The 13,691-nt window shown below is 34.5% G+C and overlaps 1 protein-coding gene across 3 annotated transcripts in view; it reads right to left on the minus strand.

The window, feature by feature from the left end:
• Nucleotides 1–13,691, minus strand: part of NRG3 (neuregulin 3) — a 1,114,098-nt gene that overhangs the window by 700,637 nt on the left and 399,770 nt on the right. The window lies entirely within an intron of this gene.

Here is a 13,691-nt window from a genome sequence, read left to right on the forward strand (position 1 = left end):
AATTTAAGCTCTCTGCTCAGCTGCCAAAGATATTTTTGATGTCTGAGTATGTTACTTCCTCACTCCAACTCAAAAGACTCCAGTGGCTCCCTATTATCTCTAGGACCAATATCAAACTCTATTTAGCTTTTGAAGCCCTTTACAATCCTGCTGTCCTTTCCTACCTTTCCACTCTTTTTTACACGTATGCCTTTCCAAATTCTCTACCATCCAGTTATTTTGTACTACTTCTTGTTTCTAATCCATCACACTCTATCACTTGGACTATATGCATTTACTTGGAAATTTTCTGTTTCTGGAATGATCTCACTCCTTTTCTTCATCTCTTAGCTTCCCTGGATTCCTTCACTACTAGCTCAAATCTCACTTCATGCAGAAGTTTGTTTTTTTTCTTTATTTTTTCAATCCTCCCCACTGAGAATCTACCACATGCCTTCCATCTGAGACTACTTCCCAGGTACAGTGGACGTATCTTTTAGGAACATAGTTATGTATGTATTAGTTTCCTCATTAAAACTTTAATTTAAAGCCTGGAAAAATATGGTCATCTTTCTTTATATAAACAATTTTTAGCATAGTGCCTGGAACACAGCAAGAACTTAATAAATGCTTGTTAAGTGACTGAGCAAATCTAAGTCCCTTTTTTCTTTAATGTGTGAACATATTTCATTTTTGTTTATTATGTAATTAAACTGGATTATTTCTTACAGTACTCAATTCAACCCAAAATATGCAGGTCCAGAGGCAATTTACAAGAAAAAAAATCCCTAATATCCAAACTAGAAAACACCAAAAGATATTTGAAACTTTCAGATGACTAGATCCCTGATTCTTAGGGTTCAATAACCATCTTAAATACAGCCTTACAACAAGATTTTAATCAGTAAATATGTAATTGGTTAGTGATCCTTAAATTTGAAGTCACATAGGACTTTTTCAATAAATGTTTATTGAATGAAGATGATGTGAAATAAGATAAACATATGACATTATATATTAGGGGCAGCTAAGTGGCTCAGTGGATAGAGAGCAAGGCCTGGAAAATGCAGGTCATGGGTACCAATTTGATATCAGATAGTTTCTGATTCTGTGATCCTAGTAATTCACTTAACCCCTCACCACTCTTCTGCCTTGAAACCATTACTTAGTATCTATCCTAAGACAGAAGGCAAGAGTTTAAAAAAAAGTTTATTGGTAAGAGAACTGTTAAATTACAAGAAGGGAATACATTGTAATATAAGTATTTAGCAGAGTAAAACATTGAGCAAATAAGGACCTCAGATATCAGGTCAGGATACTTTTAGACATTAGTTATTTTTTAGAACAAATAATGTCAATCAAGGAGACTTAAAAATATGATGTATTATTTCAAGTATTCACTGATAAAAATATTTCCTGTCTGACTATGACATTATTAGCAGAAGGAGAAATAGGAGAAATAATTATAATTAATAATATAATTAATAATAATTGTAATAATAATAGTACTAGCAGCAATAGTAATAGTCATAACTAATAATTACTAAATTAGAGAAAAAGATTCTAGACTTTTTAAACTACTCATATAAAACTGATATCATATCTGATTCTTTGTGACCCAGTTTGGGGTTTTCTTGTCAATGATACAGGATTGGTTTGCCAAACTTCTCCAGCTCACTTTACAAATAAAGAACTGAGGAAAACAGAATTAAGTGACTTGCCCAGAGTCACATAGCTACTAAGTATGTGAGCCCAAATTTGAATTCATGTCTTCCTGACTACAGCTCCTAGAAGATAGGTAGTACCACAGAGAGAGGGCAGGATGACTCATCTACCTTTGTTCAAATCTAGTCTCAGAAACAGTATTTATTAATATTTTGAGGGCTCTGGCTTTTTTCTCAAGAGATATAAAAGAACAAAATTATACACGAGGCAATAGAGAGATACTATTTAATATAAAAATCAAATCTGGAGCCAATTTCCATTAATAAAAATATCTTCTTTATAAACTCACCAGCTCAGATCAATTTTCCAGTTCCCTCCCACTGTCACACTGAAATAAAAATGCCTGAGAGTGAAATGACAGAAACATAGATTCCCTCTTCAGTATCCTATTCAATACCAAATACGTGGGTCATATATAATTTCCTAGCCCAGACATGAAGGGGAAACTTCCAAGAAAAACAGACCCAAGTACACAACTGGAAAACAGGAAATGATATTTTGCATTTGCAGATCCAAAATTCTTTGATTCATAAGTCAGTATAAGCATTCCAAGTGTGACCTACAATACAATTTGATTCAATTCAAATGTGCCCAGAGGAAACAGGGAAAAGACATATGAAACAGACCACTAGCAAGCATCAAGGCATACTTGCCAGTGCTTCTAATGGACTTTGCTGATTTCAAAAAATAAATAAAGAAAAACTGTCCCAGCCATAAGCCATTCGCTGATTTTTCTTCAAGTTTTGGCCTTCTGTCCTCTAAAGCAGAGGTGTGGACTATGTGCTCCCAGCCACCAGCAACACTCTCAATTACAGAGAGAACCTAATTAAAATGTAATTGAGAAATATCTAACAAAAGATTATAGCAGAATGGAGAGACTGTCAATATGTGCATTTTAAAGTCAATATGTGGCCCACAGTGATCTTTATGTTTTGTTTAAATAACTGTTTCTGTTTGAGTTTGACACCATTAATCTAATTTATCTGCCAGCCCACTGAAATGTTTCATTTAATACTTATAGATATTTTCATCCTTTGATGAAGAGACAGTTAGAGGACATGCGTCTTTTTTAAAGGTATATTATGTAGACCAGTAACATTTCCCCTTTACTCATACAGGTTTTTTTTAATAGATATTTTATCAAATAGAGTATGTTCACTTACACGTCCCCTCTATGTAGTATGCAATACAAGCTAGAAATCAAACTGTACTACCCTATTTAGAAGAATTCCCTAAGGAAAGACATATTTGGAGATGAAGGCTGTATGGCTAAAGAGATCCAAAAAAACTTTAGTGAATTTTGGACAAATTCAGGCATGTGACACTTCTCATGGTCACTAGGTAAGAAAGGAACAAGGAGTATCGTTTCCATCAGACCATCACTGGCATTGCTGGACCACGTCTTCTGTGGCACTGAGGAATTCCCTTTGAGGAAAATATTATGTGTGAGTGTATACAGCTACATACACATATGCATTCATACATACACACATATATAATATATATGTACAGACAGGTGTAGTATAAATAGCACATTTATTTTTATCACATACATGTAATCGAATACTATTGTTTCCTCTGTCTTTGGCTGTTCTAAATTTGAGATGTACCAATAATAAGATCCCTAATTTTCTATCACGTAAAAATGAATAAAACTCACATGGTATCATTAAATTTAATCAAACAAATATTTATTAAGAGCTTACTGTGCACAAAGCCTTCTCTGGATGTGGTGTGACTTTGGGTCACAGAATGTTATACTGGCAGAGTATTCATTTCTTCTGGCAGGTTCTACCCAGCTGGAATGGCTTTTTAGAATATGGGTTCAGCAACAGACTATGTTTCTGTTTGACAATCAAAATTGCTAACTTTGGAGAGGTCCCTCATTAGGTAGGATTCAGGGTGATGCACATTGTTTTGCAGAAATTCACAAAGATCTTTTACTAATCATATAAGAGTTGTGATCAATGTTAATAGAGGGAGCATCCCAACCAATGGAATTATAGATTCTATATATTAAGGTATTGAGAGATAGATAGATAGAGAGAAATTATATATATACATGGATAAATATAAATAGATGATAGGTAACTGTAAATAAAAATAGAGATGACAAATAGAGATAGATGACAGATGAACTATGTGCCATTCACTATGTTAAGTGTTGAGAATATAAATAAATGTAATCAAAACCGTCCTCACATTTGAGGAATTTATATTGTGATAAGAAAACCCAACCTTAACAAATGATCAGAAAATGGGGGAGAAAGGAGAGACAGCAGATGGCAGCAGAGTATGTAGCTGGCAGGAAAGTGTAATGGTCACCAATAAAAGAGAAGGCAAAAAGTTCATCTTTTAGGAAAAAAAAAAAGACTTATGAAGAGGAAAGGTAGGTGATAGAATGGAGAGAGAAGTGACATTTAGGTTGGGGATTTGGCAAAATAAGGCAGAAGCTCACTTGTCAGAGCCAAGAAGCCCAGGGAAACAATTTATGTCACTGGTGGGGAAGCAGTTAAAGTGATGATGTTAGTAGAGGATGAGAAGATCCAGAATATCAAACATATATAGTAACTGTCCTCATGCAACCTTGAAGATATGATTCATACAAGAGACAACAAAGAAGATGGATATAAGAATAGTTTTTTTTTTTTAAGTCAAGAAGCCTTGGATTCACTTTCTGCTTCTGATACTCACTCTCTATAGAAATAATAAGAGAAAATCACTTGATCATCAAGGTGTTCCATAAAACTCTCTGGGGTTCCAAAATGTAGAAGAAATATAAATCTACATTGGCTGAGACAGGGTTTTCACCTGAGGATTTCCTTTACAAACACAAATAAGTATTTTGAAAAATAATGAATGATAATTACATTAAAAAGGGTGTACAACATGTGATATGAAATTTGAGGGAAGGGACTGAAATAAAAATTTCCATTTCTATCACCAAGCCAATATTTGGTACCCAGGAAGCACTTAAGAAATGACTTTTGGGGTGACAGCTGGATAGATCAGTGGATTGAGAGCCAGGCCTAGAGATGGGAGGTCCTAGGTTCAAATCTGGCCTCAGACACTTTCCGAGCTGTGTGACCTTGGGCAAGTCACTTGACCCCCATTGCCTACCCTTACCACTTTTCTGCCTTGGAGCCAATACACAGTATTGACTCCAAGATGGAAGGAAAGGGTTAAAAAAAAAGAAATGACTGTTGGCAGATTGAAAGTGATTACTGATTATGAGAAGGAAAGATAAGAAAATCGAGCAGAGAATCAAGATGAGATTTACTACCTAGGTAGAAATTAAATAGCCTAGGAAGCAAAGATGGTGGAAAAAATAGAAGAAGAGCATTCCAGGCATGGATGTCAGAAAGTATTGAGTGCATATAGGCAGATGATGAGTATTACTTTTTGGCTATAACATGGGAAGTAAAAATGAGAGCAAAACGTGTGAAAAAAAGAATTTCAAGATACTGTCAGAATGAGGAACATGTTAAATTCCAGGGTCAAAGTTAAAGTTTCAGGGTGGACCTTAGGGTCTAGCTAGTCTAACTTTCTTATTTTAACAATGAGTAAACAGAGGTCCAGAGACCAATGTTTTGACACAATCATAGAACAGAACCGATAGGCAACATGGAGTCATCACGTAGGATTAGTCATAGAAATGGCATGCTTGGATCTCTGAATGAAAGAGAATAGTTGAGTATTAACAAGAAGGATGGGCTAGAGAGAGGGAAAAACCAAGGCTGGAAGGTTCTATTAGTAAAATGTGAAAATAGGTTAGTAGTAATGGGAGCCTATGTTAAGTGGTTTCAGTGGGAATTAAAAAAAGGGTATATATGAGTGACATGACAGAACATATTAAGGGAGATTTTGCTTAAGTAAGTCATAGTTCAGGCAGAATTTTGCAGTAATGATGGAAACATCTATGTTAAAATATGTTTAAAATAGGAAATGGTTATGAGCCAGTCATTATGGCCTAGTAATTAAGCCAGTGATTTCACTTCTCAAAACAAGAGCTGGGAATGAACAGTCTTAAAATGCTAGAGAAGAAAGCTCCATTTAGAATCCAGTTTTTTTTTTTAAATTCTACTCTAATATTAATGTAGAGTTATTCCATTATCCTAATAAATCATTTGTTCATTTGAAAAATTCTGACTGAATATGAATAGGTGCTTGATATCTTGAAAACATCAATGAATAGACACAATCAAATCAGAAGATCTAGATGTGATATTTCCTTTGTCATTATTTTTTTCTGACCTTTGAAAAGGAATTTCAACCCACAAGACTTCAGTTTCCACTCTAATACAATGGGGTATCACACTAAAGATCTGGAGTCACTTCCTATTTTTATGTACCAAGAAACTACTTGATAACCATTGTAACCATCAAAATTAAAAAAAAAAACAAACTAATTCTGAATTACCAAATAGGAGACTATTCATCAATAAGCATTTCTTAGTGCCGAGAGGGGTGAATTTAGAAAAAAAAAAGGTAAAAAAAAAAGACAATATAAAATTAATGATTTCTATATCTGTCTACAAACTAGTACCTTGTTTTAAGTACAACATTGGAATCAAATTAGATATGGCAACTTCTTTAACACATTATTTTAGGGATATATTCAAATGTTTATTAAAGAAAATATTGGGATGAATATGCATTTCACAGAACTGCAAAATTTCAGAGAAAGGAGTGAACTAAGATTTCATTTAATCCAATCCAGACTGTAACAAAAATACCCACTGCATTTGAATAAATAATGTATAAATATAAATATCCTTGGGGAGAGATGAGGAAGAACTCATTACTTTCCAAAGCAGCCTATTGTACTTTTATATATTCTAATCATTCAGGCGCTTTATTTTCCCTGAATTTAGGCTTCATTTATTGGTTTACATAGGAAAAAATAGTATCATAGAATTCTGGGAAGGATCCTAAAGTATATCAGTCCAAGCCCTCATTTTAAAGACTGGAAGACTAAGGTATTGAGAGGTCATGACTCATCCATGAGTCATTCAAGTAGTAAATGACTAATCCAAAGTCTCTCAAATAGTAAAGGAAAGATTCAATCAATATTTTAACTCAAGTCCTTTGTTGGCAAATATAAAATCATTTCCACCATAAAATTATACCTTCTAAAGACTTACAAGTTGGAAGCACAAAAGTATAAATAGCAAAAGATAAAAGTGATAAAATGATGTTTCTGTCATTATTTATTTGTATGATGTTGAGCAAGTGATTTGAACATTCCATGCCTTATTTTACTCCCCTCAAAAATGAAAGAGTAGAAATAGATATTTTTTTATGAATTCCTTTTGGCTTTAATGTTCTACATAAGCAAACTATGGACTGAGGAGTTGAAATGGCTTGTCTATAGTCATACAGATAAATTAAAAAAAATCAAGATCAGAATTCATATTATTCACATGATTCCTTTTACCTGGAGCAAATAATAGGTAGAAGGGAAGGGAAGAAATGGTAGTATAGAGAACAGCTTGGTAGAATAGAGGCATAGTGAGAGAAAATGATCATGTCAAGGGTATCATCATACTTAGAAGGGAAATGGCCTATAATCATGAGAGTCCCACCCTACAAGAGAATGCATTGTGTTTGAGGGAATAAGTTTTAGAAGTGGGCCACAGGTTGTGGGGTCAAGAAATGGAGGGATTTTAAATGAAGTCCTTCAAAACCTGTGCCATTCAACCTTGCTAGGATGTTAACACAGGACTCTCTTGTATATTCAGTCATATTTGTATACTTTCCACTCCTCTCATGTGCCGTCTTCATGTTATATCTATTGTCTTTATGCTTTTCCACTGGCTTCCCCCATCATTAGATTGTTCTAACTCCTCTAAGCTATATCATGGAATCTCTGATTTCCTTTAAAACCCGGTTAAGCATCACTTCTTAGGAGTCTTCAAACCCTCCTGACTTCTAGTGTCATCCCCATAAATGACAGCATGTGCTTACTCTGTCTTCTGGATATATGTATGCTATACCCTCTCCAGGGCTACTTCCCCAGCTCCCCCTTGGTGGGCTAGGTCCCCGAAGGGTAATTATTCTGTTTTCTCCCTTTATGGTTCTTGAGATATTTGGGGTTCCTAGTGTACATGTACTTTCATCAGGTGTGTTCCCCATTGATTTTCAGTCAGTAGAAAAAATGAGCTTTTGAGAAGAATATTTAGGGATGTTACAATAAATAAGAAAACAACCTTTCCCCTCAAAGTCTAGGCCGTAGTCTTCCAGCAATACACCCAAGCTCCAAAGGGGAAAGGAGTTCAGATTTAGAGAGTAAATACAGCTAATGGCAAACATATAGGTTCTGGTTACTGGAATATATTTTCTTCCTTTGTGGAATACTCATAAAGTTCCCAGGACGTAGATTCCTCATCTAGTCTTCAAAGATTATATTCTTGTACAGTTCTAAAGCTGATTCAGGGAGTCTAGTTTTTTCTTGATGTTTTTCTACTCCAAATTCAGACACTAACATTAGCAGTTAATGCTGCTGGGATACTGCTAGCTGCCCAAACACAAATCCCAAACTTCTGACTCAAAGTCACTTCTTGTCTTTGGAAGGGAAAGGGAGGAGAGAGACTTTTATTCTCCCTCAAAAGGCAAATTCATTGGCCACCATGTGGGTGGAACATCTTTTACATATATGCTCATCGTCTTTTTTATGAATGTAAGCTTCTTGATGGAAATATATGCATAAATATTATACCCAGTGTGTATATCTGTGTGTTCTTCCCAATAATCGATACTGCCTTTCACATTGATTTCTTAAAGAATATTTGTGAGTACAACTTAGCTGTTATATGATAAGCATTTAAAAATGTTTTAAATTCATATAGGGCAAACACTAACATACGACATTCTTACCACGCGAAATCTATCATTTACTGTAAAAATGAGCACATCAGAGGGACATTCATTCCCACTAAGGGCAAAGTTTCAAAGCTCATGTCTGAACACAGCATAAACTGTGTACTCTTTCCAGGGCATAGATCATGTATCATTTATTTCTTCCCTATGTTTCCATAGTAGTTAGAGCAGTGCTAAGCATAGTGGAAGCTAAATGAGGGCATATTGAATTAAACACATGCTGTGGGCTCCCAAGAGAGAAAGAATGGTATAGCTGGAATGCATCAAAATACCGACATTGAAGAAACAGAGAAAATGCAAACATGTCAAAAGCTGCTTAACACCCAGATGATAACAAGCAATGCCTCAATGAGAAGCAAAGTCAGAAGGGCAAGGGGAAGCACGCCTGGCTCCTAGTAGAACATTTTGTTATCAAAGAGCTAGAAGTAGGTCAAGGAATTTACTGAATAAACATACAGAAAGTAAATAATGTAATTTTTAACCCTAAGATGCCTCCTCCTTTCCAAGTAACAGTTTAGAAATTATTCATTCACTGAGATATCTATCATGTTGACAACCACATGGTCTGTGGATAAGCAATCTGCCTATAAAACATTTACATCATTCCAAAAATCCCTTTATATAAACTATCACATACATCATTCATTTTACCTTCATTTAAATCTCATTTTCTTTTCCTGAATCCTCTTAGTGCTTTTTTGGGTCTTTAGTTGAGTATTCCAAACAAATGGCGATGATGATTAACTTTTTTTGCAACATAATAACATATACAGATATAGGTTTTAACCTAATTTTTGGAACTCAGGATGTAAATATAGACATCTCTAATGCAAGGATTTGGCTTAATTATTTAGGTCAATCAATTAGTCTGCATGTATCAATCAAGTGATCATTGAATACCTAACACAAGAAAATACACACATACATATACATATAAATACACATACGTACATACATATTTATATGTAGTGCACATAGGTCATAGAAAAGTATGGAGAAAGATGTTTGGGAAGCCATAGTCAAGGCATACTAAGGCTGAAGATATCTTTTACTAAATCAGATCTCCTGGATGTTCCATCCTACTCTAAAGCAGAATGGATTTGCCCCACAGAAATCAGGATATAACAAATGCACAGTACTCAAATGTGAAAATAATCACTTAATCATAAATGGATTTTAGTTCTCTCCACGTTTTGTTTCTGGATTATCCTGAATCTTGTATACCCTATTTTTGTGATACAATCCCGTGAGGACAGTGCTCAAGATCTATTAGAATTCTATAGTCTAAAAGTTGTGATAGACATCTAATATCATCTAGTGTAATGCATTCTTATATTGGAAACAATTCTTAAAATAACCCTAAAAGTAGTGGCATGACTCCACCTAAATATTGCCAAGAAGATGTAACTTGCTATTCCCATGGCAGGTGATCATAATTTGAAATTTTATTTTTCTTCCGAAATTAAATTCAAATAATCTGAATATTTCTTTACATAAAATATAACAGGAAAATGGAATTGAATAGACAGACACAAACGTATGTCATAAATTATTTATTTTTCATTTTAAGTACAACAAATCCAGCATCATATTTTGAAAGTTGTTCTGTCTCTTTGGCTTCTTTGTATTTTCTGTTGACCTTCCTTTGGTTCTCTTCATCTTTTAGTGATTCAATTTTCTTCTCCTCTTACTTTGCTTTTTTCCCCACTTTGGTAAACTTATCACCCTATCCTTTCCCTATCTTCCTATAAAAGCCAATTCCTCCATTGAAAACATATCCTCGGTTCCACTAAAATTTATTGAAAATAATACTTATTGATTTGAGTCAATAAGTATTATTTTCAATAAATTCCTTTGTCAATACATATTTAGTTTCAATAAATTTATTAAATCAAGTATTGTAGTTTAGTTTTAACCATTATGGTCACTATTTTAATGCTTTCTTTTTATCCATATCCATCCTACAATGTTTTACTCAGAACACTCCATATGTGACTTCATCAAGATACTATGAGAGTGCCTGTACTCTCCTTTTGTAGGGAAGCTATACCTCAACTTATCTTTAAAACATGTTGGATTTTTTTTGGTAGCTACTTTACCATAATTGACTGGCTTTGACTTTAATATTGAAGAAGGCAATAAAACAAGATCTTTTATTCAGTGTTATCTAGCCCTACCTTTCTTATACCATCCATTCCATCCTATATGTTTAACTAATTTTTAATCTAAATTTCTGGCTTTATAGAAATATCTATAAAATATTAGTGTGAAGTATATCATTCTAATCTGTTTACATATTTTTAAATTGAAATTGTCACCAAAATAGTAGCTATTCTTAACAACTTTGCATTATATGAAAAATATAATAAACATGCCATAAATAGATGAAGGACTTATTAAATGCTTACCATTTACCAAACACTGTGCTCAACATTGGGTACAAAGAAGCAAAATGTTCCCTGCCTTTTTGGAGCTTATAATCTAATAGGTGAAGAGAACACATAAAGAGGAGCTGGAAAGATACAAGAAAAGCAATATGGATTTACATTAACTGAAGTGCCATGGTGCACTGGGTCAGAGTGAGCTAAGGCAAAATTTACTATCAAACCAAGGGATTTCAGGGATAGATCCTGTTCATTGGTAGGTCACCTTTGTCTTTATCCAATATTGATAATATTTAAGAAGACAGGGTGAAGAACTAACAAATGATATACTTCAGTAGTCTAAAGTGACATTGGTATTAATGACTTTTCTTTGGGTCAAGTCATTCAATCAGTTCTAAATCCACTTAGCTATATTGTCATTTAGTCCACATCTTTCCAACTTATCTAAAGGATAAGACAGATTTGGACAAAAGCTTTTATAAAATCCTGGTAAATTCTGATTTCACCATTTCCTTATGTTTTTTAAAAGCTATGTGAGCAAATAAATTCCCTGTGTATCCATATTGTGTGTGTGTGTCTGTCTATCTATCTATCTATCTATCTATCTATCTATCTATCTATCTATCTATCTATCTATCTATCTACCTGTTTTGGCTTATTTGATCCTAAAACCACCCTGTGAGAGGTAATATTGAAACAGAATGTTATATTTTGTGTAAGGAAAATCTGACTTCAAAACCTGCATCAGATACTAATTTATTCTCCCAGGCAAGAATAATTTTCCCTAGCAATCCCCAATTTCTAGAATGGTCTCTTTTCTCTATTCTACACATACTATTATTCCTATTTTAAGGTTGAGGACACTAAGACAAAGATTGAATGCACTGCCCACATTTATGCAGTTAATAAGTATCTGATGCTGGATTTGAAGTCAGGACATTCTTGCTCCAGGCTCCTTACTCTATCCACTGAGTATCAGAAGCCACTAAAATTTCTTGTGAGAATATTTACTGATAGATCCTCAAATTTTCACTCTCATCGCCCATATCTAAATATCAAGTATTGTTGAATCTACCACTAAAATTTTTCTTGAATTCTTTCTCTTCTCTTTATTCACATAGCCAAACCTTAGTCACCTTTATCTTGAACTTTTGCAATAGGCTTTTATTCTCCTTGCCTCTGATATCTCTCCTTTCTAAGATAACCTTACATAGATACCAGACTGTTATTTCCAAAGTTTGGACTTCTGTTCAAGAATATCTGGTGAGTTCTCTTGCCTTTAGGAAACAAAATAAACTTCTCTGTTGAACTATTGAAATTCTTTAAAATCAGTTTTTAGCTTTCCCTCTCCACAGATCTCTCCAATCATCCTTGCTAGATCCATACCTATCATTCTATCTCACGTCTTTAAGAACATTTTCATCCATGTGCCCAGAATCAACTCTGTTCCTCCCCTATACCTCAAAGAAGACTAAACCTCCCTCAAGCATAGGAATGCCGTAACCTGCTACACCATTCTGAATGCCCTATGAATATTTTCAATCTCTGCTCAAATATCAATGAGGAATCAGGAAAAGATACTTATAAAAGGCATAGTTTAATTGGAAATTGAAGAAAACTAGGGAAGCCAGAAGGCAGAGACAAGGAGAAAGAAGATTCTAGGAATTGGGGACTACTAGGGAAAATTGTTCTTGCCCAGGGTAATAATACTCGTAAAAATCTGAAACATGATTTTGTAATTAAGCCTTCCTTCTCCAAACAACATTCTATCTCAAAACTGTCCCTCAAACTAGGATATTATGCACCATAAAAGGAGTTTCAACCAGTGTCACAGGAATCTAGAAAGAAGCAGAGATTTTATTCCCTTAGAGAAAATGGAAAACTTTAGACTGATGGTGGTATTTAGAATTCAAGGATATGTAGAATTTTTCCAGGAGGGGTCATCTCATGAGTGTGTGTCATTTAAAATCTCTTGGGATACTTGGAACTACATTTCCCGTGATCCCTAATGGGTTTCCTGTTTTGGATGACGTATTCAAGGTGAGGGACGGTTTTTAAAATAGGGGGAAGTGACTTGGAACTTCCTCTTTAGCTACCTGAGCTTGCAGAGAGAGGAAAGGTAAATGGAGGAGGCGAGGTTGGAATAGGTTTCTTACAGGCATGTGGTCAGTTTATCTCTATCAGCATGGCTTTTATTAAAATACTATTCTCCCTTCTAATCTCGGCCCTCATCATTTTTAATCATAACAAGTGCATGTCAAGAAGAGGGAAAATAATTTTTAAAAGATAGAGAATATTATTTCTAAGACTCATGCCTCACTATGTCATTCTTACACTTAAGCTTCAGGGACTCCCAATCACTGCTAGAATAAAGTACAACCAACACCTCAGTTTGGAATTTCAAACCTTGCTAATAATATTTTCCATTATACAAATTGCTCTCCTTCATACACTACCATTATAGCCCCAAATAGCCTCCTTTCTTTTTCTCTCCCATGATATTCCAGCCCCTATTTTTGTGGCTTTTGAAAGGTGGTCCCTTTGCCCTCCCTTGACAATTTACTCTCTCTTCAGATCTACAACTTTGAATTAATCACTTTTTCCTCTCTCTCTCATTCTCTTTCTTTCCTTCTTTCTTTCTCTTTCTTATTCTCTCTCTCATTCTCTCATTCTCTCTCTCTTATCCTCTCTCTCTCTCTCTTATCCTCTCTCTCTCTCTTATCC

The sequence above is a fragment of the Gracilinanus agilis genome, chromosome 2 (assembly GCF_016433145.1).
Source record: "Gracilinanus agilis isolate LMUSP501 chromosome 2, AgileGrace, whole genome shotgun sequence".
Classification (NCBI taxonomy): domain Eukaryota; kingdom Metazoa; phylum Chordata; class Mammalia; order Didelphimorphia; family Didelphidae; genus Gracilinanus; species Gracilinanus agilis.